This window comes from Panthera pardus, unplaced genomic scaffold (assembly GCF_024362965.1).
Source record: "Panthera pardus isolate Hobbes unplaced genomic scaffold, ASM2436296v1 HiC_scaffold_2, whole genome shotgun sequence".
NCBI classification, from domain to species: Eukaryota; Metazoa; Chordata; class Mammalia; order Carnivora; family Felidae; genus Panthera; species Panthera pardus.
In genome coordinates this window covers 82,472,835-82,495,679 of record NW_026526765.1, presented here as the reverse complement: position 1 = coordinate 82,495,679, position 22,845 = coordinate 82,472,835, and the positions used below count along the sequence as shown (strand labels likewise).

The 22,845-nt window shown below is 35.6% G+C and overlaps 1 protein-coding gene across 3 annotated transcripts in view; it reads right to left on the bottom strand.

Annotated features, from left to right (window-relative positions):
• The window catches only part of KIAA0825 (KIAA0825 ortholog), a 385,059-nt gene that overhangs the window by 343,491 nt on the left and 18,723 nt on the right, over window positions 1-22,845 (bottom strand). The window contains exons 2-3 of one of the 3 annotated variants that reach the window (XM_053907194.1): window positions 22,290-22,432; window positions 19,282-19,316 (exon numbers count right to left, since the gene is read on the bottom strand). The exons of 1 other annotated variant lie outside the window; for it this stretch is intronic. The gene's annotated coding sequence lies outside the window, so the exon portion shown is untranslated. The remainder of the gene's footprint in view (window positions 1-19,281; window positions 19,317-22,289; window positions 22,433-22,845) is intronic. One more of the 3 variants, XM_019428780.2, reaches the window with a different exon arrangement.

Below are 22,845 nucleotides of genomic sequence, written 5' to 3'. Positions count from 1 at the left end.
CTCCCTTTCTCTCTCTCTGCCCTGAGCCCACTCACTTGTGCTCTCTCTCTCTCAAAATAAATTTTAAAAAATTTAAAAAATTATAGGTGGAAAGAGGAAGAAACTGTAAAGCTGTGTAGCTTAACCTAATCCAAGATCAATCAAAAATGGGAGCTGAAACTTTTTAAAGTATGCTTTCTTTTTGAAATTGTCATTCCACAGTACTATTTTTAAATATTCATTCTCCTGTAATGTTTCTGATCATTTTTGGCATAAGATTAAAAAACCAGTGCTTAATATTTCAAACAAGTATTAACAGCCAATCTAATATTAATTATTGCCTTTTAAAAATGAGTAATGTTTGAAGAATTATATCTGAGCCAAACATCTGTAGATCAAGTTTCAGCCATAGGCAAATTATAGCAGTTGAGCTATAAATTCCTAAGAACAGTGACTACAATAAAATATGTACATATTATAAGCACAGCCAGAAAACATTAAAATAAAGCAATAAAAAAAATCAAACCTCATGTGATCAAAAGAAAGTTCACGAAAGTAATTTCGGAATCTTGTCTTTTACCATATTTTAAAACAATACTTTCTAACCTAGGGTCTCTTTTTCATTATTTAAACACATATGATTAGAATCCTCATTTTATCCTTTTTTTTTTCTGTTTCTTCAAGAATAAAAATCCAGAGTGTCATTTTTTTTTTGTGTAACCAAACAAATGCATGTTTTCTCATGCATACACTTTTCTCAACTATACACTTTTAAAAAAGTGAAAAAAGAAAACCCAACCAGTGGGAAGAAATCTACACTGAAAATGAGTTAGTAAAACAGAAACTGTAGGACCATGTGATTTCTCCTCTGTGGAAAAGCCCAGTGAGGAAGGTCAGATGCCTGAGATTCTCAGCCCAAACTGTGGACTTAATGTGTCTGCCACCTCTACTTTACCTGAAGTCCTACTGTCTAGCCTAAAAAAAAACCACTTTTAATCAGCATGGTAAGGAAATGTTTTCATTAATTAAAAATTTATGCTCCACATTTAATTAAACAAATTTCAAAATGTTACACTATACTAAAACACATTTAACCCTAAACACCACTGAATCAAAGAATCAGTAGGTTTGAGTTCAGATCCCCATTCTGTTAATGACTTTGAGTAAGACACTTGATCTCTCAAGAGGGAGAGCTCACATTCCTCATTTATAAAATGAGATGGATGGATTTATTAGGCTCTGAGATTTCCTCTGGCTATAAATTTGTTGTATTCTTTAAGGAACGGAAGGAGTACGACGTATTTCTAACTCCCCCCCCCCCCCCCCCCGCCTATTAACTCTTCCAATGGAGTACTTTATTCATTAATACCATCATTTTTCTTATATCATGCACTCAAAGCCATTTTAAATGATTTCCTTTGCCCTTTCCCAGGACTGTTACATGAAAGGCTTATGCAGAATCTGGGGCATCTGGGTGGCTCGGTTGGTTGAGCTGCTGGCTCTTGATTTCGGCTCAGGTCATGACCCCAGGGTCATGGGATTGAGCACCTCATCAGGCTCTGTGCTGAGCATGGAACCCACTTAAGATTCTCTCCCTCTTAATATGCTCTCCCTCTTCCCCACTTGTGCTCTCTTGCTCACTCTCTCTAAAAAAAGAAAAAGAAAAGAAAAGAAAAAGCTTATGTGGAATCTCTAGTTGAGCAAGAAATAATATGAGAAAAGAGGAAATGTGAGGCAGCAAAATACTCTTTCATGGCAATAGGTAGATACCCAGTACTAATGTTTTACCCACCACCCCCTAGCTTCCTAAAATATACTAAGAAGCAGCGAGTGCATGTTTCTGGGCTTCTCTGACTTGGCACACTCTTCACTCAACAAAAGATGTGTGAGATCAACTGACCTTGGACATTATGCCTCCACAAGGAACAGGGTGACATACCTTCACAGACATCATGTGTCCCTGACCTATTATTCTTTGTATTCTTTATATTCTTTGTATTATTTGTTGTATTGCTGGTTCAGGTTGAGTTGTTGGTTTAATAAAAGTAGCAGAGTGAAAATAAACTTTGACTAGGTCATCTTTTTTTTTTTTTTTTTTAAAGTAGGCTCCATGTGGGTCCTGAACTCAAGACCCCAAGATCAAGACCAGAGCTGAGATCAAGAGTCAGATGCCCAACCGACTGAGCCACCCAGGCGCCCCCAGGTCATCTTTCTTAAACTCTGATCAGCCTTTTATTCCAGTCTGGCTCATTTTTACTTCTCCATCCATATCTAGTCACAAAGTAGTTCTCTGGATCATTCACAAAGTCTTGCCAATATTACATAATCCAAAATTTAACTTTCAATAAATCTTGAAAATTTTATGTAGTTCAGTAAATTCATTCATTAAGACATGGATTAAAAGTATGATGGCTGAATAGTTATTTTTATGATAATTACAGCTAACTTTTATATAGCGTTATATGGGCCATGCATTGTTCTAAGTATTTTATATATATGAACTCATTTAATTCTTACCATGATTCTATGGGTCAGGTATTATTATAATCTCCATATTAAAGATATAGAAACTGAGGCACAGAGCGGTTTGTGAGTTGCCCAAGATCCTTTACATATGAAGTGGCAAAGCTGGGACTCAGAGTCCTTAATCACAATGCTATAAACTGCCTCTCTGTGAAGACTTCTACTTAAAAGAAAAAAAAAATTACTATTTTACATCTTATATGTATTGACTTATTTACTGCCATATGTATTTGACAGCTATCCCTAAAATCACTATAAATTTCCAAAAATAAATTTTTTAAGGCTAGATCTTCCCCTTATGATATTTCAAAGTCACTAGAAATTTATTTCTTTTCATCAATTACTGGAAGTTGAAATTTTAATGTTTTAGCCTCTCCAAAGATTGAGAGACAACTAGGATGGATCTCAATTTGTTGATAGTCATTTAAGATTCCTTATGCATTAAACTCTTACATTAGGAAATACAGAACTTTATATTCTATTCCATTTATTTTCTCAACTCTCATCTATGTATTAGGACTTCCACCACAGACTGCTATAGTTTCTATTAATAATTGTGGAAATTCTGATTATTATAATTAAATGCATGAGAATATTAATATACATCCAATAAATACACATAGTAACATGCTATGGCTATTAAAATCCCCCTTGATAAAATATAAAATACTTCATTGTAACTCCTCTATTAGTAATTTAAATATGTGCATGTATGAAGCAGAAATTGACAGGATCAGTCAGAATACACTATTGTAGCTTGACAAGCAAACAGAATTAACTGTCATATGTTTTACTCACCAAATCTGACATCGCTTTCTTTATTTTTCAATGTATTTCTCTTTGTAGAAAATATTTTCATTTTAATAACTCTATAATCTTCAATATGCAATCCTAGCCATCTCTTGCTTTAACACAACAGTGAAACCCAGATAATGTGAAATTTTAATCTCCACATTCTTTTATAACTTAGCACTCATGCATTTCACAGGACTTAAGAATTATAAAATTTTATATTTTTAGATTAGACCTAAATACAATCACAAATCATAGGGTTAAGGATTAACTAATGAAATTTCAAGCACAGTAAAAGCTTTATTAATTTGGAAAGTAGTACATCTGCATTAGTAGAAAGTTTAAGTTATGGTATACTTTTAAAAAGGCAATTGTATTATCTCTCAACTAGGAATAACAAACATTGCTTATAAAATGCGTCAATTACATTTTTAAGGAATTTTCTTTTAATAACTAGGTGAGAATGATTTAAACTTAGTATGCACTTTCTATCTAAATTGGTGCTTCTAAAGAACGTAGGTCTTTTTTTTTTTTTTTTTAGGTCTATTTATTTATGTATTTTTGAGAGAGAAAGAGAGCGGGGGATGGGAGGAAGAGAGAGAGACAGAGAGAGAGAATCCTAAGCAGGGTCTGCACTGGCAGCGAAGAATCCAACACAAGGCTGAAACTCACGAATTGTGAGATCATGACCTGACCCAAAACCAAGAGTTGGAGGCTCAACAGACTGAGCACTCAGGCACCCCTAAAGGATGTAGGTCTTACAGTATGTTCCAAGGGTTTTAGAATTTCTCCTAAAATGCTGTTAATAGTGTTAATTAGCAATTCATATTAATGTGATATTGTTCTCCTAAATTTTGGAATATTAGTAACCTAACATTAATTTCATGAATACTCTATCCACTGAAATACCCTGTTATGTCTTCTAGGACTTTGCTCCATCAGTTATCATTAACTAGTCCTGTATCATCAATATCCCTTTCAGCTGACTATAAACATGTTCCACTTTCTTGCTTTGTAGAAACAAAACCTTCCCTAGGGCCCCCTTCCATTCATAGCCCAACTTCAGCAAACAGCGTCCATAATCCCTAATCTTTTACCTCATCTCTCATTTACTTCTCAACTCAGAGCAATCTGATTTCTGTCTCTGTCCTTACACTGAAAGTGACTAAATATTTTTCAATTCCTATTCATACTTAATCTCTGCACTAGTTTGGTACTGACAGCTACTCCTTCTGTAAGAGAGGAGAAGTTGTTTCCTCTCTTGTCAATCTTCCAAAGTACTAGTACAAAGTACTAGTTCTTTTCTTGCCTCTTACACATGTATTCACAGGCTCCCAGTAGGAGTCCCCAAATTAGGTAGCCAACCAGCTAAAATTTCTTTTTTTAAGCTGACAGACAACATATGGATAGGAAATGGTGGTCAATTTCTATGCTAGCATACCCAGCTTTCCTGGTCATAACTATCTGATCCAAGCTAGACATCTGACCCAAACTGAACCATCAGATGCAAATAAATTCTGAAAGTTGGAATGAAGGCAGGAATAGGGAACTACTTGGAGGTACACCATCCAAGTTAAATCCAGCCTCCCAAGTGAAGGTGCATAGATTTTTTTGGCTGAGGCCCTAGAATTGCCTAGTTTCTGTCCTTCTGGGACTAAAAGTTCATAAAGATTGTTTTTTTGGGTTTGTTTTGGTTTGATTCTGTCAGATATACACAATAAATTTTCTCCCGGTTCTACTGAGAAACACCCACTATTTTTTTCTTTGCTTAAATTAACCAGACTATTTTATTAAACTAATAAACAGATTTATTGGCTCCTCTCTCATCTCTGGCATTAAACACTGATATTCACCACAAGGTTTTCTCTAGAATTTACTTCTCATTTTAATTACTTCCCTATGCATTCTTCATTCAAAGCTATTGCTTCTTTTTATGTAATTTTACCAGATTAAAGTATTTTAATTTTTAAAAATTTTATTTTTTTCACTGGATTTCATTCTCCTTGGATCGTAAAAAAAATCTATTCCTATTAGTTCTCATGTTGTAGTCTTCCCAAATATCCTTATTCCCCTTGCCTGACTTGGAAAGGGAAATATAGAAAATTTTCCTCCCTTTCCCTTTCAATCCATTTCAATCCTTATTCTACACTTTTTTTTATTGAGTAACCTCATGCATCTATTATCTCTATGCTGAAAATTTAAAGTCTGTATCTCTAAACCTAGTTCGTCCTCCAAAACCCCAACAACTATTCCAAACACTTACTTGGCAATTCAACATTGCAGGTTCAAAGGTCCCTTAAACTCAACATGTCCAAAATATAATTCAAAATCTTTTCCTTACACTGCCTTCTCTTCCTAGACTACAGGGTCACTACCTACCTAATATCATTCCTTTTCCTTGCCCTATTAACTTAAATCAGGTGTCAGTAAACTAGAGCACAGTCTGTTTTTTCTTTGACCAGCCAACTATGAATGGTTTTTACATTTCTCAAGAGTTGTAAAAATAAAAACAAACAAAAAGGATATGCTACAGTGGCCACATGTAGTCCATAAATCCCAAAATATTTACTATCTGGCCTTTAACAGAAAAAGTTTGCTAAACTCTGCCTTAAATGGTCACCAAATTCTTTGACCTTTTTTTCCTCTAATATAGTAAATGGTAACCAAATGCTCTCAAATTTGACTTCTCCCTCTATGTGCTTCCAGTGTCCTACCTATGGCATTATTTATTGCTGAAAAAAACAGAAAAACCTCCTATCTGGCCTCCAAAATTCACATCTTGTGCCTTCATAAGAAATATATATTTGGTTATTGCTCCTTGTCTCCCCTAGTTCCTTCCTTACTTTGTCCTATGCATCTCTTCCATGTGGCCATTCCTAAGTTGTAGCCTTTCTAAAAATATTGTAACCAGAACTGCAGCATTTTACTAAGTTCTGTGTGTCAGTCTAATGACCTATTGAACCTGAAGAGGGGACTGTGGGAACCCTCAAATTTGTAGTCAGCAGGGTGGAAGTAGACATCCCCTGGAGAGGTGTCACTTGATGTTCTCACATAAAGTGGGGACAGCCTTGCGGGACTGAGCTATTAACTTTGTGGGGTTTGTGTTAACCCCAGACAGTGTCAGAATTGAATTAAACTGAATTGTAGGACACTGAGTTGGGTTCCAACTTGCATATTGGCATTCAACTTATTGTTTTAAAAACCAAATCAGACAATTCATTACCATGCTTAAATACCACTGTAGGTTTTGTACAATGCATAGGACAACCCAGGCTTTTTATCTTTTTTTATATATATAGTTCTTCATATTTAATTATATTTTTCTACCATAACTGTCCTTGATTAACAATTTGAAATAGCCTCCTGGCTATAAACTCCCTCTGCTAAGGATGTTTGCAGCAGAAATCATATTTATGGAACACATTTACTTCATCTATGTATATAATATTGTTTATAGACCACATATAATTATAACACTTATTATCTTCAAACAAAGAAAATTGTGGCTTAAATCATTTTTTAAATGCTTTTTAACAACTTAAACCATTTTTTAAAAATTGTGAAGAGGTAAGAAAATATACTTGTGAAAAACCAGGATTTAACATTTAAGCTATCAAATAAAATTTAAATGTGGTAACTTGAAACCCTTTCCAGTTTCCATTTATGAAAAAAAGGGAATTAGATAAAAAGTGTCTCTAAGGACCCTTCTAGTTTTAAACTTCTATTATTTTAGTCATGTGATCTATTTCTCTAATATTTAATCTTCTGTTTTATTGCCTTTGCAGAATATGTTTTAATTCTATAGTACAATAGAAGTATAATTTGTTGTTGGTTAAAGCGGATTCATATGAAATGACCTGAAAATCTATTTAAAAAGCAATCAGTGAAAGTACATATAGGATTTCTTCATGTTAAATCTGAAAATCCATCACTATACTCGCTTTTTACTTTATTTGCTGCTTAACATATCTCAACAGTGAATCTATCATATCAACATAGTCATCATGATCCAAGCTGCAAATAATAGAGAGTGTCAGTGTCAATTTTGCTTTCTCACACTTGCTTCCCTTCACTTCATCTGATTTTAATAATCCCTGTCAAACCACAAACAGTCCAAATTACCTTCATGACACAGAAGCTTTCAAGGAGCAGACAGAATCTCAACTTTCATTTAGCAACTACAAAAGAAAGCTGTCCAGCTGGACAAATATTATTTCCACACTTGACAATCTCTACAGTTGAGCATGCATTTTAATTTTAACTAAACCTGCCAGGAGTTTGATATGAGCTTCTTGTTTTGTGTAGATTGACTCACGGGATTATCAGACCAATGACTGTAATTGTGATGAAAGAACCTAGCATTTTTCTACTAAAAGATAAATCATATATCAAAGCTAATGGACCACAATGAACACATAAGACATATGTGAAGGCATACCTTATAGGAGGAAAACTACTTAAATTAGGTGTTTTTATCACTAACTTAAGTCTGAACATAAGAATACATTCTTTTTATTATTATTTTTTTAAAGTAGGCTCCATACCCAATTTAGGGCTTGAACTCACAACCCTGAGATTAAGCGTCACATGCGCTACCGATTGATATAGCCAGATGCCCCCAGAATACATTTTTGATATAATTTTTAAAAGAAAATGCTAGGAAGTAAAAATAAAATGTAAAAAAAAGTTAAAATTTTATCCATGGATATTATTGACAAACAGATTCTAAGAGTGAAATCAAAAGAGATTTTTTTGGGCTGATTCAATGAATAGTCAAATTTCTAGGAAAGGTCTATGCATCAAATTATTTAATAAAACTAATGTTCTTGACAAGACATTAAAAAAAGTCCACTCTACACTGAGGCCTGCACAGGTCCCAACCTGTCTGTGGTTTGGGGTTCATAACTGCCTCGTAAAGCAAAGCAGAGGGTTTGTCTTCTGGGAAGACAAAGTCGTGTTCTCCTCTGAAAAAGCCTCCTATATGGTTGGCTTTGGCATCCATCCCTAGGGATACAGGGATTGGGACTTCATGAGTCTGGGTTTTCAGCTGAGTCAGGAAGAGAATACAGTGCTCATAACCAGAAAATCTAGAGTCGGGTGTAGTCACAGAAGTGGATTCCTTAACAATAAAATAATAATAATAATAATAAAAATTAATAATAATAATATTTTTTAAAGTCCACTCTATACTAATCAATGTGCCCATGTACAAAGTAAAACTCCGAAAAAAAGTTATAGTAAAAAGAAATAATAATACTAAGTTTGTAGAAAAGTATTAGAATAAAAGTTACAGTGTAAAACTATACTAAAGAGCATTATACCTTGGAAGTTTAATTTATTGAATTTGAATCTGAAAGTTCCAAATGATAAGACATTTCTTGGACCATTTCCTGTCTAAGCTAGGCCTAAATTCCTCCTACAGTTATTAGAACCTCACAATTGCCAGATGTCAAATCTTCCCTCCAACCTGTTACACTTGGCATTAATCTTGGGTTCTCCCTTCTCCATAGGCCAAACCATTGCCTATTGGAGCCCTGTTCCTTTCCCACTGCTATGTTGGACACCACAGCTGTGTCCTTTACTCATTTCTTAATCTTCCTCTTGGTCAAATTAATCTCTATCCATGTCCTCTGCTACAACCTGTGTTTTGGAGCACCTGCTCTACCTATCCGACTTCATACTGGATAACTCCCTTGGATGGCCCACAGATATCTTAAACTCAACATGTCCCCAGACCATCTTATTATCTTCCCTCCGAAGTTTCCTTCTTCTCTTGAGGTCCCTATGATAGTTAACAGCCCCACTATCAACTCGGGTACTCATGTCTGTGAGTGGGAGTCATCTTACACATTCTACCATTTTCTCATTAATCTCATAGCCAAATGATCAGTCTTCTCTTATATCTCCTACCCATCCATATCCTATTGTACCTGAATAGGTTCAAACTTCATCATTTCCCTCTAACTCATTCTCTATCCTCCCAAGAGAATGGTTTTTGTAAAACAGAGATAGAAATCATTTATAGCAAGATTTTAAGTCCCCGTGACTGGGAGAAAAATCATACTCTTAAGAGACAGAAAAATCAGAAGAACTTGTTAATTTGTAGAGAGAAATTTGGCAAGGAGGGGGGTCACCCAAACCAGGTCTTTTTTAGAATAAAAAAGGTACTGAAAATAATTAAAATTACATAATTTTTCAAATGCTGATTATTAACCAATTAAATGGTCTTACTTTATCTGTGGACTTACAATCTACATTAATAATTATATTCAAACACTACTTTCAAAAATTACATGCTTTCAGGGTACCTTGGTGGCTCATTCACTTAAGCATTCAACTTCAGCTCAGGTCATCATCTCACTGTTCCTGAATTCAAGCTCCACATAGGGCTCTGCGCTGATAGTGCAGAGACTGCTTGGGATTCTCTCTCTCCCTCTCTCTGCTCCTACCCCACTGACTCTCGCTCTCTCTTTCAAAATAAATAAATAAACTAAAAAAAACACATGCTTTCTAAAGAATTCTTGTATCTGTGATTAAAGTAAAAAGTTTATGTTATTTGAATATTTAAAAAATATACATGATTCATTTCCATATGCTTTAAATAATTTCTTAGCTATATCTGTCTCTCAGATACTTTTCTGAGAAAAGTATTTTTTATGATTATATATTTTTTATATTTTTCTAAACTGCATTTTAGGGTTGGTAAATTTTAAATTGTTGATACCTGTATAGTCTCCCTCAGATGTTAAGTTACTTGGTAAATTTATTAAGTTCACAGCAAATTTTACTAAATGGAAAATACCTCAGTTTGAATTTTTATTAATAAAATATATTAATACTTAGCCTAAATGTTCTTAAAGGTAGTGGCTTGGGCTCTTTGTATAAATATTTTTTTCCTCCATGGAGACTATGATCAATAAACAAAACTCAAATACATATAAATTAAATTTCTGAAATTAAAAAAACCTCATCACGTATTTATGATTAGTTTCAATGTTTTGCTAAACTTAGATGCTGCAGGCTTTCTCAGTTCAACTTTACTCTGAGCTGGAATATCAATTTATCCAATTAAAAATATAAACTCCAGCAAAAGATGTTTCTTATTAGTCTGCATATTTCAAAACACAATTATGGAATTTCACAATTAAATCTTGTAGACCATTTGAGTTCTCATCATTTAATTTGTTCAGTCTTCCCTTTAATTTCATAGGGATACATTTCATGGTCTTCCTATTTATTTTTGAGCATTGGTTTCAATTCAATTCCCTAAATGCATCATATAAAATTGATTTTTTTTTCCACCATTTGTTGAACACTCTGATTAAAGGTTTCATATAGATTTTAAAGAAAATGAAACAAAAAATTTAAAGGGTAATGTTATAAGAGTATTTAATACCATGATAAGCACTTAAAGTCAATTTCCAAAATACTGAAATTCTTCAAAGTTTCAAATATTTCTAAATCCAAAAATAAAAAGTGCATACTTCCATGCTTAAGTTATTTTTATTTTCTTCAACAGCAGTCTAATCATAAAAAGTTAAGGCTGGTTATCTTGTGTATAAACATATTTGTCTTTTTGACAACCACATCTCCTATTTAGATTGGTAAATTTGCAGAGTATTTGGTGTATAATTATGAGTTACCATGGCATCACAACATATTCCAAGTATAGGTTCTCTTCATAGGTTCTATATTTACTTAAATTTTTTATGGTGTTGTGTTCTACTACAACATATTTTTAATATCACTAAGACCAAAAAATTTTATCATGTTGCAGTTTGGAATTCAATTTATAGTAGGATCCACAATAATGCCAAGTATTTCACTGTTTAGAGAATGAACGTCTAAATGCTTTACTTTTGGGGCACCTGGGAGGTTCAGTCGGTTAAGCCTCTGACTCTTGGTTCGGCACAGGTAGTGTCTTATGGATGGTGAGATCAAGCCCCGTGTCAGGCTCTGTGCTAACAGTGTGGAGCCTGCTTGGGATTCTCTCTCTCCTTTCCTCTCTGCCCCTTCCCAGCTCTCTCTCTCTCTCTCTCCTTAAAAATAAATATTTTTTTGGCACAAAAACAGACACATAGACCAATGGAATAGAATAGAAATCCCAGAACTAGACCCACAAACGTATGGCCAACTAATCTTTGACAAAGCAGGAAAGAACATCCAATGGAAAAAAGACAGTCTCTTTAACAAATGGTGCTGGGAGAACTGGACAGCAACATGCAGAGGGTTGAAACTAGACACTTTCTCACACCCTTCACAAAAATAAACTCAAAATGGATAAAGGACCTGAATGTGAGACAGGAAACCATCAAAACCCTAGAGGAGAAAGCAGGAAAAGACCTCTTTGACCTCAGCCGTAGCAATCTCTTACTTGACACATCCCCAAAGGCAAGGGAATTAAAAGCAAAAATCAATTACTGGGACCTTATGAAGATAAAAAGCTTCTGCACAGCAAAGGAAACAACCAACAAAACTAAAAGGCAACCAATGGAATGGGAAAAGATATTTGCAAATGACATATCGGACAAAGGGCTAGTATCCAAAATCTATAAAGAGCTCACCAAACTCCACACCTGAAAAACAAATAACCCAGTGAAGAAATGGGCAGAAAACATGAATAGACACTTCTCTAAAGAAGACATCTGGATGGCCAACAGGCACATGAAAAGATGCTCAATGTCGCTCCTTATCAGGGAAATACAAATCAAAACCACACTCAGATATCACCTCACGCCAGTCAGAGTGGCCAAAATGAACAAATCAGGAGACTATAGATGCTGGAGAGGATGTGGAGAAACGGAAACCCTCTTGCACTGTTGGTGGGAATGCAAATTGGTGCAGCCACTCTGGAAAGCAGTGTGGAGGTTCCTCAGAAAATTAAAAATAGACCTACCCTATGACCCAGCCATAGCACTGCTAGGAATTTACCCAAGGGATACAGGAATGCTCATGCATAGGGACACTTGTACCCCAATGTTTATAGCAGCACTCTCAACAATAGCCAAATTATGGAAAGAGCCTAAATGTCCATCAACTGATGAATGGATAAAGAAATTGTGGTTTATATACATAATGGAGTACTACGTGGCAATGAGAAAGAACGAAATATGGCCCTTTGTATCAACGTGGATGGAACTGGAGAGTGTGATGCTGAGTGAAATAAGCCATACAGAGAAAGACAGATACCATATGTGTTCACTCTTATGTGGATCCTGAGAAACTTAACAGAAACCCATGGGGGAGGGGAAGGAGAAAAAAAAAAAAAAGAGGTTAGAGTGGGAGAGAGCCAAAGCATAAGAGACTCTTAAAAACTGAGAACAAACTGAGGGTTGATGGGAGGTGGGAGGGAGGGGAGGGTGGGTGATGGGTATTGAGGAGGGCACCTTTTGGGATGAGCACTGGGTGTTGTATGGAAACCATTTTGACAATAAATTTCATATATTGAAAAAATAAATAAATAAATAAATAAATATTTTTTAAAAATAAACTACAATAAATAGGTAAAAAATAAATGCTCTACTTTAATTTCATGAATTAGACATGAAATTTGAACCATTATTAGAATTAATCTTTTATTAGAAATATCCAATGATACTGATTTAAAATTGGCATTATTTAACTGTTGATAAGGTTCTATTAATGGAGCCAACACATTAATAGTTATTGATTCACCTTTCTTATATGAACAAGAAGACCTGTAACTGAAAATGAGAGAAGTTAACTTAGAAGAACCACTTGATCTAAATAAAAAGTAAGGTTTCACAGAGTGGCACACAAATGTACCTTCTGCAGGTGAGTTATTAAATGTAGCATTTTCAGGCACAACCTTAAAATATGACTGTGCAATAGATGTTGCTGATTCATCAGCAGAAGCATGTGTTCTTATTTTCATGTGATCAGTGATGTCATTATAGCCCCCATAGTTTGAGTTACACATTATTTCAACTCCATAAGTTAAACAAAATTCCATGCTGTTAAATGTGCACTGCTGTGTGTGTGTGTGTGTGCATGCGCATGCATGTTGTGTTTGAAATCAATGCCACCAAAAGGGTTATTACAAAATAAAAATGTGTTAACAATAAAAGTAGTTGTAGATTTATGATACATGATAAAAAACTTGTGGCAATAGATTTCAGGCTGCATTCACTCCATTGGCGAGACTGAACAAAAGCTGGCAAATGTTGTGCTACCCATGGGCAAGGGCATGGGCTGAGCACCAAGTGGCTGACATATCAAGTGTCCAGCAGAAGGAGCAGCATCAAATACTTCTGCCACCACCACCACCCAAAGCCTGAAAAAGTTAGCTGTACCTAACTGCTCATGCCAGAGCACATTCATTTTATCAGCAAGCACCCTCATGTTACCCTTGAAAAAGGTGTGTTAAGCAATTATTACTTCCAGAAAGGATGTGGAAAAGGGAAATGGGAGATTGCCAACTTAGCCATATGGTAAAGTGAGAATTCCGTTTAGTACACTGGAATCTCACATATGAGATTATGTCAGAATGTAGAAATACAAAATATAGGTTTACCTAAACCTAAGCTGGTTTACATGCAACTATTAAATAATATTTTATTCAAAAATGAAAAATCGGGGACAAATGCTAAACCAGATGAAATACTAGGACAAAAGGCATAAATTGAGACTATCTTGGGCAAACTCAATATATGATATGTTATCACTATATGTAATATTTTAAATAAAAATATAACAAGTAAAATAACTTATGTACATATAAAAATGATAATATAGCTCTGTATGGCATGACATAAAAAGATTCCAAAGAGCTGCATTATTTCATTAAAAAAATAATAAGTTGTAGAAGTACATATATAGCATGGTATAGTTAAAACGCTTTTGAAAAAAACAAATCATCCCAAAATATCACGAATGATAGTCAACAAGCTAGTAACAGTGCTAATCTATGGGCAATGGAACTAAAATGGGACAGGGAAAAAAGAAATTTTTACTCTTAGTAACTTCCTTTATCTATCTGAACTTATAATGAGCATGTCTTAATTCTGACACAAAAAGCAAAAACAAATTTGGGGCACTGGGGTGGCTCAGTCAGCTAAGCGTCTGACTCTTGATTTCAGCTCACATCACGATCTCATGGTTTGGTTCAAGACATGGAGCTCTACATCGGGTACCTGCACTGACAGCATGCAGCCTGCTAGGGATTCTCTCTCTGCCCCTCTCCCCAACTCCCACACACATTCTCTCTCTCTCCCAAAATAAATAAATTTGAAAAAAAAAATGGAAAAAAAATTTAAAAATACAAAAAATACTGCATTAGCTAATTTAGTATCAACTGAATGGTTCAAGTAACAAATGACCTAGAATCCTACAGTGGGAAGTTCCTTCGAGGCAGATGGAGATAGAGAAGTCAAGCCACCAAGAAAAAGTAAGATAAAGGCATTTCCTGAAGGTGGGAGCCCAGTGATCTTCTAAAATCTACAGCCTCCCAGGCTCCACAGTTGAAGACATTTAATCTCTCACCATATGTAGGTTGAAGCCTTCTCCTAATCTGGAACAATCCAACAACTAGTGAAGAGAGGATATAAGAAGCCTTAGCCAGTTAACTTGAGAAGTAAATAATAAGTTTGTCTCCTGCTCATTTCTATTCTCTTCCAGAACCTAGACTCTTCTTAATAACTTGCTTATTACCAATATATAATTAGGTCCCCATCTTTTGTTCTGTCTTGTTTTGTTTTTGAGAGAGCGCATGTGCAAGGATGTATGCATGAGTGGGGAAGGGGCAGAGAGACAGAGAATCCTAAATAGGCTCTATGCCCACCTCGCGGTGGAGTTGGGGGGAGGGTGAGGTCTTTTGCAACACCGTTAGATCAGGACCTGGGCCAAAATCAAGAGCCACTTAACCAACTGAGCCACCAGGTGCCCTGAGGTTCCCATCTTGAGGTTTCTTTGTATGTACTAGGACACACTCCTAAACCCCAGCCACAACTACCTGCTCCAGATTCATGAACCACCACCAAGAGGGGCCCCTGGTAATTAAAGTGATTAGAACATCCCTAGAGCATAAATGGGACTGTTCGGGCAAGACAGAGCAGAAAACTCACAGATGAAAATAGTGAAAAATAAAACCAAACAGGTTTGGGGCACCTGACTCGCTTAGTCAGTAGAGCATATAACTCTTGATCTCAAGGTCATGAGTTCAAGCCCCATGTTGGGCCTAGAACGTACTTAAAAAAAAAAAAAAATTGAAAAGGTATGCTAAGGTTTTTTTTTCCTCTAGAAGGAAAATATTTGGGCTTTATTTTGTAAATCCTATACAAAATAGGGAGTCAGAGTGTTTTTGTTTTTTCTTGTGTTTTTTTCTTTTTGTTTTTTTTTTTGTGTTTTACTAAGGCAGTACCTAACTAATGTTGAATAAATATTTTTCAGTGTTAAGATGAGAGAACAGAGGCAGGAAGAACAATTAAGATAGTGAATTAACCCACATGAAGGTGATGATGAATAGGAAGAGGATGATGGGCCACGAGAAAAGGAAAGATGGTTTTTGAAATGACTTTCCAGAGTATAAAACTTGGGTTGCTGAATGAGGCAGGCAAGTATAGCTGAGAGAAAACCAGGCAGGTGTCACATGTCCCAGGTACATGTGTCACATGTCCCAAGCTTGGATTTTAGACCCAAGTCATTAGAGAAACCAAACAGGACAATATGAAAATTATAAAGGCACCATAAGAGATAGGAGATGTGTGGATGTGTCATTAGAAGCTAGCAAAGAGTGAAAGCCAAGGTGTGGGTATTCCTGGGCAATAAAACTCAGGGCAGGAAAAAACTAATTGTAAAAAGATGGGCATCAAACAGAGCAGGGCATGCTTGCTGTCAAGGGCTCTTACAGCCTTGCTGAAGGCGGTTATAGATACCATCTAGTGTATGTCCATGCTAGCCTTTGAGGAGCTAGCTGAGGGGTGGGTCACTACCATGGTCACCCATACGTTTTCTACTGGTTGGGGCATAAGGATAGACAAACGAGAAGGAGCTAAATTATTACAAAGGAAATTCTGAAACTTTAATCTGGATGAAGTTATGAATAGATATAAAATATAGGAGGTAAATGGTGATAAGAAGACACGGCAAATGTAGTTTTACACAGATGATTTTGAGTGTATTATACAAATGGAAATGTCCAGAGTAGAGATGGAGGCGATACATGAGGTGAATGCATGAGAAAACATATCATTAACAATGTCACACTGAAGTCTGGAATACCAAGACTCAGACAGTATCTTAAAAAAATTTTGGACTATGATTCACAGGTTAAAAAGTACTTGTGTGCTCTCTCTAAAATAAGTGCATTGCAAACTCATGTGTATGTGTGCACATACTCATCTTAAACATAGGTTTCATGAACCACTACTGATCCTTAATTCTTGCTTTGATTTCTATTCTCTATTCTACTCCTTTTTCTTTCTTCATTTTTATTTATTTTTTAATGCACCCACAGCCTCTAGAATGATTTAAGCACCTGCATTTTGGCTTAAAGATTTTTAGATTAAAGAGAGACCTTGGGAATGTCTCGGTGGCTCAATCAGTTAGACATCTACCTCTTAATTTCAGCTCAGGTCTTGAGGTTCATGGGATGGAGACTCACTTTGGGCTCCGGGCTGACAATGCAGAGCTTGCTTGGGATTCACTCTCTCCCTCTCTCTCTGCCCCTCCCCCACTCTTGGGTGGGCTCTCAGTGCTGGTGTTCTTTCTCTCTCAAGATAAACTTTTTTTTTTTTTTTTTTTAAAGAGACCTTTGTGATCATTTTGTAGAACCATCCATAAAGACATGACTAATCAATCCAGAGGAAATGTTTTTTTGAGAAAGGGTAAAAAAGAAAAAAAAGCAGAAAATTAAGGACTGGCATGGGACCACTAACAGGGAGTAGAAGAGAACCAAGAAGATAAAGAAAATGGAAAAAAAATAGCATCAAATTTGTGTCCTTGACTCTATTGTAGTGTTTCTCAAAGTGTAGTCCAAGACTAATTGAAGCAGAATCACCCCAGCAACTGTTAAAAATTCAAATACCTGGGTCTCATCCCAGGCCTTAGTGAATTAAACTCTCTAGGTATGGGTCTTGACATTGGCAATTTAAGTTTCCCAGGGCATTCTTTTCACCAACTATTTTTATCTCAGTGCCTTTCACAAGTCAGCTTTCAAAATGTTACTTTCCAGGAACATGCAATCTCACTTCACATATTAGACACATTCTTGAAAAGTTAAGGGAGTACCTGCACACTAAACCATTACTCCCCCAGAGACTATCATGATTAATTTCAGAATTGGGTTTCCCCAAAGGAAACAAAGAAGCTTCTGGAGTCTTCAGCCTTTAAACATTCTTTTTTCTTTTTTTAAATGTTATTATTATTATTTTTTTTTTTTTCAGAGACAGAGAGAGAATCTTAAGCAGGCCCCACACTCATCTGAACAGAGCCTGATGTGGCTCCATCCCACAATGCTGAGATCATGAACTGAGCCAAAATTAACAGTCAGATGCTGAACAGACTGAGCCAACCAGGCACCTCAAATATTCTTTATCCACTTAATTTTTCCTCTATTACTTATGCAAGTAGTTGGCCAAATGGATTTACAACTCTCATTATCTTTATTCAGTTTAAAAGCATACATATTTAAGAATTCAATATATTAACATATTTCATTTTTATTTTCACCTGATTTCACTGGACTTAACTGGTTAAGTACCACAATCAAGTGGCCTTTAGCAGAACTCACAGGCAGGAAGTGCCTCAATGAGATATTTTTCAGAAAAATCCAAATACTGAAGTTTATGGTTTGGACAATAACAGCAAAGATATCCCTTTATGTGATGAGCTATGCTAACAACAGTATCTGTCAATTTATTACCAACTGAGAACCAAGAAGTATATGATATGAATCTATTCTATTCTAAGATGGAAATCATAGCAACATTAAACTACAGTAGCTAACATTTATGCACTTGCTTCATATCTGGCTCTGTTCTAGACCCTCTGCATGGATTACATGGATTACTCATTTCATCATTCCGATAATCCTGTGAAATAAGAACCATTTTAGACCTCATTTCCCAGATGGTGAAGCTAAGGTACAGACAGCTGTTTAACTTTCCTGAGGTCCCACAAAACTAGAAATAGGAGCTGAGATCCAAACCCCTATCAGTGGTCTCTAGAATTTGTACTCAAGGCAGTGTGCTACACTGTGCTTGTAAGAAAGTCTCGGGTGTTGGAGTAGTTAGGTGCTATTGTGGAGAGAAAAGACCTCTTGCCCTTTACACTATGGGATGTCAGCCCCATTTCCTCCCCTTCCCCCCCCCACTCTTTATACAACTGATTTCAAGATAACTTGGGGTCTAACCTCGGATGGCTGCTCATGTTTACTTGTCAGATTTCTTTATAATACACTTTACATATAATAGGAATACCCAAAACAGCATAAAGATGAGCATTCAGTATTACACTGCAGATAAAAATAGAAATCAGTTTAAAAAATTTTATTCTGGGGCGCCTGGGTGGCTCAGTTGGTTTAGCATCCAACTTCTGATCAGGTCATGATCTCACGGTTCATGGGTTCAAGCCCCGCATTGGGCTCTGTGCTGACAGCTCAGAGCCTGGAGCCTGCTTCAGATTCTGTAGCTCCCTCTCTCTCTCTTCCCCCTCCCCCACTCACGCTCTGTCTTTCTCCCTCTCAAAAATAAATAAACATTAAAAAAAAAAAAACCTAAAAAAATTTATTCTGCATATATAGAAGGGCAGGAGACCATAGTGGTTTAGAACTGTTCTCTCAAAGTTAATAACCTGGGAATCTTGTTAAAAATGTAGATTTTCAGTAGGTCTGTGATTTTTCATTTCTAACAAGTTCCCAGCTAATGGTGATTCTGCTGGTCCAGGGACCACATTTTGAGTAGTGAGGGTTTTAGAATGCAAGCTTTGGAGTCACACTACTGGTGTGTGACTTCTAGCTCCACTACTTACTAGTTTTGCAACCTTCTCCTGGGCCTCTACCACATCTGTAAAATAGTAAGATCATTAAATTGTTGTAATGAGGATTACATGAGATAATCCATGGATTGTTTACACAACAGTCACTGGCATACAGAAAGCACTCAATAAATATTAACTCTTACTATTATAAAAAACTATTAAAAACATATATTGTATCCCATTAGAAAGTTATTTATAGAAATGACTGATACAGCAGAAACAATAAATAAAATTCCATCATTCTTTCCCAGGCAGTCACTGGGACATCACTGTACAATGAAGGACATTTAATACATAAGTTGGATCCAGCTTTATTAAATACATAAATCTGAAACTGCTCTAAATGAATTTGCAAGAAACCAGCTTGGCCTATAATATTTTGTTTTTCTGCAGAGAAATTTTTCATATTGTAGGTATATAATGACTTCTGATTCATTTATTTGAATAGCTTCCTCTGAATTTAGAAACATTCATTTTTGCTTAAAACTTTTTATTTTTATCAAAGAGAAATCAGAATTAGTATTAGTATGAACAATAATCATGATTTTAAAAATTTGTTCAGTGGTGCTTGGCTGGCTCAGTCGGTAGAAAATGCAACCCTAATCTTGGTCTTGGGGTTGTGAGTTTAAGCCTTATGTTGGGTGTAGAGTTTACTTAGAAATAAATCTTAAAAAAAAAAAAAAAAAGGGGGGGGGCCATTTGTTATTTTTAAAAAAAATTGTTCAAACAAGGACACTAAGTATAGTTTAAATGGGTTTAAAGGATTTAGTCCAAACCTTCACAAACAAATGTACAGATTTTCAAACCACTACACCACGCAGCATTCCTGTTGAGGACTAGGGCTTAGAAAGACTATTACTTGTCAGAATTGTGATGATTTAATAATGATGTGATATGGGAGGGTCCAGTGAATAGGAAAAGTTAGGACCAGAAGTGAAGATTTCACAGCATCATCCTAAATGAAAACTATTAAAAATGTCTAAAATTTAACACGGCTTGAAAAATAGATACAGGGAACAGAATGGAACTAGAGGGAACTAGAAAAGATTAATGTTTGCTGAGTCATTGATAAAAACCAGGAAGGGTAAAACCTAGTGGTTCAATCAAGGAGGAGATGAGAATTATGTAGTGTTTTTGGTTAGTCAGTATCTTTGAGCCAGCAAGAAAAGATCAATAGGTAATTTGCTTCTCTTTTAATCTTTTGTACCTCTAACACAGGTGATGAAAAAGACAACTATGGGACAGATTCTAATATGTTTATTTTTCTAAATTAAAACTAGATTTAGCATAGACAATTCAGACCTGAGTTGTGAGATCATGACAGATAAGAATCCAGGAGAAGAAAGGAATGTGAATGAATAGATTACTCTTTCCCTCCTCTCTCTCCTCTTTTGCTCTTTCCCTGCAGAATGCTCTTGGTTGCTCTTTAACATGTGGTGGGGTACTAGAAAATTTTTTAACACACAACACAACATATCGCATTTTACTTTACATTTTACTTTCTGTAACAAGTGTTACTTTAAAACACAAGATTTTGCCCCTGCCAAAAATCTACATAAAAGTGTTTCATATAAAAGACTACCATATGAAGTTTTAAGGCAGGTTTTACATATACTCAACTACACCGAATAAGGATTGTTCCAGAGGAAATAACTTACACTCTTAGTGAAAAAAAAAAAATATCAAGTGTGGAAACTGTGATTCTCAACATCTATGGAGGTGACAACCTAGATCCAATGGTTAAGACTGGAGGCACAAGAAGAGTCGATTATGAACAGAATTATATCAACATCTCATATCTGGTTATTTGGGTTTCTATTGGTCTGAATAAAATTTCTGAAAAACCAGAAATTCACCAAAATGCCTGAGCTAACTTGTCCATTTACGAGGCAGGCATTACTTGTCTTTCAACAGCAGAGAAGCAACAAATTCCAGTTCAGTGTGACCCATTTATGCCTCTTAGATTTATCATATGCAGTTTTTAATGACCCTGAACTAAAGGAAACGTAGAAACCTATTTGAAAAGCTGACATTAAGGTTGTGACACCAACCAAAACAACAGAGAATTTAAAGTTAAATTGACACACAATCCCCAAATGAGTCTGTTGCTCTCCTAATTTAAAAAACAGGTACTATGTGAAATAGTGATGGCATGTCAGTGTCTGCTTTGAAACTCCTGAATTTTGTCATGTGGTGTTTGTGTCACAACCTTAATATTATTTAAATATACTTTTTAATATCTATTATTTAAAAAATATCTTTGAATTGAAGATGCTCCTAAGGCTTTGAAGAAGCCAACCTCAAAGCACCGCATTGCTAGCATGCCACTTTTATTAGAAGTGGTGCATAAAACATTTGCTGTTGACAAATCTAATTCATTAGAAGGTGAGATGGATGCATTTTAAAATAACTGGCTGGCATCATTATCTGCAGCATCTTTTATAAATTATTCCTCTTTTCCCTTTTGACTGAACTTGTCACAGTTCCTTTCAGAGCCTGAATGTTATGCCTTATAGTCAATGCTTTCAACATGTTGAGACGAGTCATAAGTTAAACAAGCAGTGGGACTTTCTTTTCTAGAAATGAGGAAGAGTAGCTAAGAAATGCTTACAGATTATTTCGTTCAATTCATTGATTTTTAACTAAAGACAAGGAAAGTCAGTTAGTGGTGGTTTTACCTCACACAAAGGATTTAAAAATAAAACTGTACTGTTTGGGTAGAAGGCAGCATTTCAAAGCAAGGTACATAAAAAAGAGCTGCTGGCAGTCCCGCTGCACTGTGGTGCAGAAGACTTAGTTTAAAATTGAATTGTGCTTCCCCTGACATCGGAGATCAGGTACATCATAAGGCTGACAGCTGGCTGGCACACCAACTTCCTAAAGGAAAATGCTAACTGTATTTCTCTTCGAGGCCAAAGGAATAGAATTACAGAAGCCTTCAAGGAGACAGAGCGGGCAGAGAACAAATTATTCAAAATATGAAGAAAAACTTTTCTTACCTAATTTTGTTTCAGAAGACTCGAAGAATGAGCTGGTCTTCTAATGCTAAATAAGGGGAAATTATTTCCTTCCAAGTTGTCAGTGGAAAAGCTGCCTTTTCTTTATTATCTTCATTTCCCCCCCCAACATATACAAAATATACCTATAAAATAATTAGATAAAACTTTATCACCGTCACAATGGAGGGGGTATGGCCACATTACTTGTTTACGATGGTAGTGACAGTACTATCATGAAGTTCTGACATACAGGCATGAGTCAAGAGACCGGAAATACATCAAGACATGCTAAAGTTGTGGTACCTAAGAAAACTTATTAACTAGACGATCCATAGACTACAGACATGAATAAGATACGCATCTAGAAAAATCTACATGCAAAACATTCCTTTCATTGTCAGTGATTTTTCAAATGTTCCTAAATAAATGTAGATTTTATAGAGTAAAGGATGGATGTACCACACAGAAGCAAAGCACTTCAATACAATTACTTTTATCCTGTTAATTACCAGTTTAGTTTCCAGAACAGTTTGTTAAAACCATTTTTTTTCTCACT